The sequence below is a fragment of the Oratosquilla oratoria genome, chromosome 37, assembly GCF_046742065.1.
Source record: "Oratosquilla oratoria isolate Oo_2021 chromosome 37, ASM4674206v1, whole genome shotgun sequence".
NCBI lineage: Eukaryota > Metazoa > Arthropoda > Malacostraca > Stomatopoda > Squillidae > Oratosquilla > Oratosquilla oratoria.
This window is the reverse complement of record NC_134813.1, coordinates 2,437,105-2,444,604: the sequence shown is the minus strand read 5'-3', so window position 1 is coordinate 2,444,604 and position 7,500 is coordinate 2,437,105.

Sequence of the window (7,500 nt, the reverse complement as noted above, 5' to 3'; positions counted from 1 at the left end):
TAATAATGACTCCCAGGTCCTTCTCATTTTCTACGTTTTTTATTCCTTCTTCTCCCAATTGGTATGATCCTACTATTCTTTTTTTGCTTCTCCCAAATTCCATTATACTACACTTCTTAGTATTGAATCCATCTCCCACTTCCTGCTCCATTCCCAGACTTTATTGAGATCACTCTGTAGTGACTCACAATCTTCTTCAGTGTTCACTTTTTCCAACAATTTTGCATCATCCGCAAAGAAGCTCATATAATTTTCAATTCCTTCGTCCATATCATTAATGTATATAGCAAACATTATTGGGGCCAGAAATGTTCCTTGTGGAACACCACTTTTCACTTCATCCCAATTAGAGTGTTTGTCTCTTATCACCACTCTCATTTTTCTTTCATGCAAGAAGTCTTCCATCTATTTCAGCAGTTTGCCCTGTATTCCTCCTGTAGTTTCTAATTTCTTAAGCAACTTCTTATGTGGCACCTTGTCAAAAGCTTTTTTTAGGTCTAGAAATGCACAATCAGCCCATCCATCTCTTTCTTGTATTATATCTATTAGCCTTGAATAGAAACATATTAAGTTTGGGACGCATGATCGTCCTTGTCTGAGTCCAAATTGCCTTGGATTTAGTACGTTGTTTTTTTCTAAATGCCTTACACATTTACTTTTGATAACACAATGTAACACATGTTTTGTTTATTTGTATTTTTTCATGTGTATTTCGTGTCACTGAATCCAAATATCACATTAGTTTTGACGTAACATCGATATTTCTTTATTTATTCTTGATTTTATATTTTATTGTTATATACGCAACCTTTCTCTACAGTAGTTAATTGATTCAATTTACTTTAGCATTCTAAGGATAATTATACAACATCTAGTATTTTTTTCATAATATGAAGTGTATTTAAGAGCTACAATATTAGTAAAAACAAAATAAACAACACAACTTTGCACTGCAAGTGTTTTGATGACTTCTCATGATTAGAAGTGCTTTGACGATTGAGATTTTCTAGAATGCATGCTTTCGTCTTTTCTGACTAGTGACCATATGTAATCTCCCATCATAGCAGTATTCCATCGACCTTGATATCTTCTTTCCATAGTTGCGATATCCTGATGAAATCTCTCGCCATGCTCCTCACTGACAGCCCCCAAGTTTTCGGGGAAGAAATCTAGGTGAGAATGCAAGAAATGTATCTTCAAGGATATACGACAACCAAGTTTCCTGAAGTTCTCAATAAGCTTTGCCACTATTTGTTTATAATTAGGGTCTTTGTGATTTCCTAGGAATCCACGAACTACATCACGAAATGAACACCAAGCTTCTCTTTCAACTTTCGTCATCGCTCTTTCCAGTTTCTCCGACTTCAACATTTTATTTACCTGGGGTCCAACAAATATACCACCCTTGAGCTTAACCTCAGATAGCTTGGGAAACATGAGACAAATTTCTTGGAAAGTTTCGCCTCCAAAATCCAAAGCCTTCACAAACTTGATATGAAGTGGGGGTAATAAAACTTTTTTCGAATCTACTAGAGGCTGTCTGAGAACATTTAACATTCCTGGCTGCAGTTCAACTCTTGGGGGCCAATGAACTTTATTATAATGATCATCATCAGCCCTGCTGTCCCATAAACAAAGAAAACAGGAATACTCTGTGTATCCCCCTTGTAAGCCAAGCAAAAAGGCTAGCATCTTGAAATCACCACAAACATCCCATTTGAATTCAGCATAATTGATTTTTTCAAGAAGCTGTTTGACATTATGATAGTTTTCTTTCTTCTGTACTGAGTGTGCAAGAGGCAAAGATGGGTTTTTATTTCTATTGTGGAGCAATACTGCTTTGAGACTTCGTGTTGAGCTATCTATGAACAGTCGCCATTCTGCAGGATCATGTTCGAGTCCAAGGGCTGTAAACAAACCAGTAACATCCTTACAATAACATATATCATCACTAAAGTCATAGTAAATATTAAATTCTTCATGTCGTTTCCGGTACACAGATGTCCTGCAGTCTTCTCCTAGTAGATTCCATTCTTTCATCTTTGATGTAAGAAGCTCAGCTCCTGACTTAGTAAGACCTAAGTCTCTGATTAAGTCATCTAGCTCACTCTGACTTGGAAAGTGAGGCTCCGAAGTCGTTCTTGGTGCGAAATCTTCGTCTCCCATTTCATGGCTGCTGCTACCTGCTGACCCTTCAGATGAAATTTCCATTGCATCTTCCATCTGGAAAGAAAGAAATAACTAAATATAGCAACTTCAACAAAGACGAATAGCATTAGTATTCCATATATCTTTAGGAAAGTGAATGTATATTAAGTCCTTAATATTGAAGTTAATTAAAAGTAAAGAGAGTATGATAAAAATAAACTTGCATTTTCTGGTGGTTGTGGTACTGGTAAGCTATCATCATGTGGGACAGGTGCTCTAGATGATGGTATGTCTGGATACTGCAGAGCTTGTCTTCCTTTCACTTTCCTGTACTTCGTCACATCAATCATACAAAAGTAGCAGTCGTCGTGATGGTTCTTCGGCTCTCTCCATATTCTAGAGTAGATCGGCAGCTTCCACATATCACATGAGGTGCCCATGGCTTGTCCTGGTCACCCATGGGCATTCCGAAATAGAGTCTGTACGCTATCCACACTTTAGCACCTCTCACGATCTTATGTAGTACTTGTTTTTTCCCAATATAATAACCACACACACAGCAAAATGTATCAGGAGAAATTTCACATCCTCTAGTAGCCATCTTAACAGGTAAATAGTTCAGTCATTGATCTGAAAGAGAAAATTAGATAAACATTTAGTAGCAGACCACATAACAATTCCAAAATATACATGGTAACATTGAAATTATATGTATTTCTATAACGGTCGATGATACAGAAAAAATAATTGCATATTTGAAATCAGCAGGAAAAATGGATTAATAAACTCTAAAGAAAATACAATAAACAAAACTTTTGAAAAAAAAAATGTTACGTTGTGTAATTCTTTCACAAAATTTTGTTATCGTGCTTGTTAGAGAGACTGGTCTATAGTTGGTAGGGTCTTCTTTGTTTTCCCCTTTATATGTAGGTACTATATTTGCTCTTCTCCAATCTTCTGGAACTTTTCCTTCTTTCAATGTATTTTATCTGCCAGTTCATTCCTGCATTCTTTCAAAATCCAGTTTGCTATTTCATCTGGTCCATGCGATTTTCTGACATCAAGATTACTCAAGTGTTTCATTATTTCATTCCTCGTTACTTCTGTTTCTTTCATAGGGGGAGACCTCCTCCCATTCGATATCACTAGGTTGTATGTTCTCCCTTGTAAACACTGATTAACAATTCTTGTTCATAATTTCTGCCCTTCAACTCCTTCTTGTCGTAGTTTCTCTATTTTTTTTTGTTTTTCACTTTGTTGTTTACAAATCTATAAAATAGTTTTGATTGATCTTTACATTTTTCTATGACTTTTTCGTATCTTCTTTTTTCTACTCTGCACATTTGTACATATTTATTTCTATAACTAGTATATATTTTCCATTTTTCAGGTCATTTGTCTTTTTTACATTTGGTCCAAGCTTTGTCTCTTTTGTCTTTTAACTCCCTACAACTTTTGTTGTACCAGCATTTTACATATTCTTTTTCTTGTTTTTGTCTTGGGACATACTTTTCCACTCCTTTTTTTTTTATAAACTCTTGTCAAAATATTCCATTTCTCTTCCACTGTTGTTTCCTCTTTGTATATTCTTTCCCAGTTTTCTTTTTGAAAGAATTCTCTTATTTTATGAAAAAAAAAATTCATACATCAATCTTCCTTTTCTATATTGTTCATTTCTTTTTATGTATTTTTCCTCATTTAGTTCCATTTCAATCAATATGTGGTCACTTTTACTTACTGGTGTCTTATATTCAATCTTTTCCACTATTCTAGGTTCTGATGTGACTATTAGGTCCAGTCTCGATGGTTCTTCTTCATTTCTATACCTAGTGTTCTCTTGAATCCATTGCGTCATTGTATGTTCAATAATCATATCAAGTAGTACATTTCCCCATGAGTCGTTTCCACCCTTTACTGTCATCTCTTCCCAGCAGACTTCTTTACAATTAAAGTCACCCATTATAACTTTTCTTCCTCCATCTTCCATTATCTTATCTAGTGTTATCCTTGTGTCTTCTAACATACTTTTATGTTCTCTCTCTTTCCAGGAGGCTGTTTTAGGAGGCACATAATTTATTACAAACATTCTGCTCTTCCCATCCCTGTCTTCCACTTCCATCATAATCATCTCTACTCTATTCTTTCCATATGTGACATTCCTCACGTTTATATCCTTCTTAATCATGAACATAACTCCATCACCTTGTTTCGCCTCTCTGTTTCTAATCCAATAATTATATGCACCATGTCTTACACTTTTGGGTGGTAGTAGACCTTTCAATTTTATCTCTACAATTCCCATTATGTCCGGTTCTTTTTCCTTCAGATAACCATTCAGTTCATTCAATCCTGTTATTAATCCATCTATATTTGTGTAAGACACTCTTAATTTTCTGCTACTTCCATTGTATTATCTGTTTCCATTTTGTTTTTCTCTGTTATGTGCCATTTCCTCACTTTCATATTCACTACTCTCCAATAGAATTCCTCTTTTTCTGACTCTGTTCTCATCTCGTTTTTTCCTTAGCTTCTTGTCTTTTTGTTTTCTCATTCTCTCTTTCCTCTTTATTCATTTATCTTTTTATCCATACCTTTTTATATTGTTCACTGTTCGCTAGTTTCCCTGTTTTTGCTAAGATATTCTCTGCCGTCGTTTGTGACCTGAATTTAGCCTTAATTGGTCTGGTCTTACCTGTACTATATATCCCGAATCTATAAATTTCTTCAATTTTTTTTCCCTATTTCAGGTTCATCTTCCTGAACTAATTCTAATATATTATTTACTTTTTATTTTTCCTCATTAATTCTTGTAGTCCTATTTAGATTACACTTCTCTTCCATCCCTAATATAATTATACATTTCTTTTTATCTGCTAAGTCTCTTACTATATTCTCCTTCTCTCTCATCACTTTAATAATTGTATCTTCAATTTGTTCTTTCATCTGCTGTTCCACTATATCATTAAATTGAATTTTGTTGTTCTCCTGGATTTTTTCCCAACCCTCTGCTTCTTTTGCTATGGACTCTTTATTCTTTTTATTATTCCTCTTTAATTCCTCATTCTCATCTTTTACTTCTTTTAACTGTCTTTTTAATACTTCTATTTCTTTAGTTAGTTTTTGGTTCACCTTCTCTAATTCTTCTAATTTTTCAACTCTGCGTAAGTTGACCGAACCTATTCTTTCAATGTTTGACAATTTTCTTATTTTTTTCTTCTAGGCTTCCTAATCGCCCCCCCCCCTCATTAAATCCATGGAAATTATTATCTTCACCTTCCATTGTGCCACTCTTACCTATATTTCTAATCTTTACATTTTTGTTAATCCCTTCTTCACCTCCAAAATCCTCCGGGCCGCGTTTGTTGACATGGCGTCTGCCTGCCTGGAGCAAGTCCTCCCCTTCCTCATTTCCTTCCATTTCTCTCAGTAATCCCTCCCCTTCTCCTTTTTCATCACCTTCCTACTACACCACGAAGGTATTTCCTTGACGTAGAGATCCACGAAAATTTCCCTTCCATTTCGGAGCTCCAATCTTCGCTGTATTGAACTATGTGTGCGTGCGTGCGTACGTGTGTGAGTGTGTGTGTGTGTGTGTGTGTGTGTGTGTATACAACACACACACACACACACACACACACACACACACACACACACACACACACACACACACACACACACATACATACACACACACACACATACACACTTTCGTCGGATGGACGGCGAAGATTGGAGTTCTGAAGAAAAGTGAAATTTTCGTGGATCTCAACGCAAAGGAAGTACCTTATTGTCTTTACAGGGAAGGGGAAAGCTCGTGGTGTAGTGAGAAAGTGAGGAAAAAGGAGAAGGGGAGGGATTTCTGAGGGAAATGGAAGGAAATGAGGAAGGGGAGGACTTGGTCTAGGAGGCCAGGCGTCTTGTAAACAAGAGAAGGACCGATGATTTTGGTGATGGGATTAACAAAAATGTAAAGGTTAGAAATATAGATAAGAACAGCACAATGGAAGGTGGGGATAATAATTTTCAGGGATTTAATGAGGGGGGGGGGAGCGGATACCAAACTCCTCCGATTAGCAAGACTAGAGGAAAAACTTGAACAAATGACCGAACATTGGGAGAATAGGTTCGGTAACATAGCAAAGATTGCGCAGAGAGTTGAAAAATTTGAAGAACTAGAGAAGGTAAACAAAATCTTAACTAAAGAAATAGAAGAATTAAAAAGACAGTTAGAAGTAAAAGAGAGAATGAAGAATTAAAGAGGAATAATAAGGACAATAAAGAGGCCATAGCAAAAGAAGCACAGGGTTGGAAAAAAATCCAAGAAAATAGTAAAGTTGCATTTACTGACATAATAAAACAGCAAATGAAAGAACAAACTGAAGACTCAGTTATTAAAGTGATGTGGCAGAAGGAGAATATAGTAAGAGACTTAGCAGATAAAAAGAAATGTATAATTATATTAGGAATGGAAGAGAAATATAACCTAAATAGAACCACAAGAATCAATGAGGAAAAAGAAAAAGTAAGTAGTTTACTAGAATTGGTTCAGGAAGATGAACCTGAAATCATGAAACAAATTGAAGAGATGTATAGACTCCGAAAGTATAGTACAGATAAGACCAGACCAATTAAGATTAAATTCAGGTCACAAACGACGGCAGAGAATATCTTAGCAAAAACAGGGAAACTAGCAGCAAGTGAACAATATAAAAAGGTATGGATAAAAACAGAAATGAATAAAGAGGAAAGAAAGGAGGAAAAAATGAAAAGACATGAAGCTAAGGAAAAAAAAAAAAAAAAGAGAAGCGAACAGAGACAGAAAATGAGAAATTCTATTGGAGAGTAGTGAATATGAAAGTAAGGAAATACGACATACTAGAGAAAAACAAAAGGGAAACAGAATACAATGGAAGTGGCAGGAAACTAAAAGTGTCTTACACAAATATAGAGGGATTAATAACAGGATTAAATGAGCTGAATTATTATCTGAAGGAAAAAGAACCGGACATAATGGACATTGTAGAAACAAAATTAAAAGGTCCACTACCACCCAACAATGTAAGACATGATGCATATAATTATTGGATTAGAAACAGAGAGACAAAACAAGGGGGTGGAGCTATGTTCCTGACTAAGAAAGATATAAACGTGAGGTGTGTCACATATGGAAAGAATACAGTAGAGATGATTATGATGGAAGTAGAAGACAGAGATAAGAAGAGCAGAAAGTTTGTGATTAATTATATTATGTGCCTCCAAAAACAGCCTCGTGGGAAGAGAGTGAACATCAAAGTATGTTAGAAGACACAAGGATAACATTGAATAAGATCATGGAAGATGGAGGAAGAATAG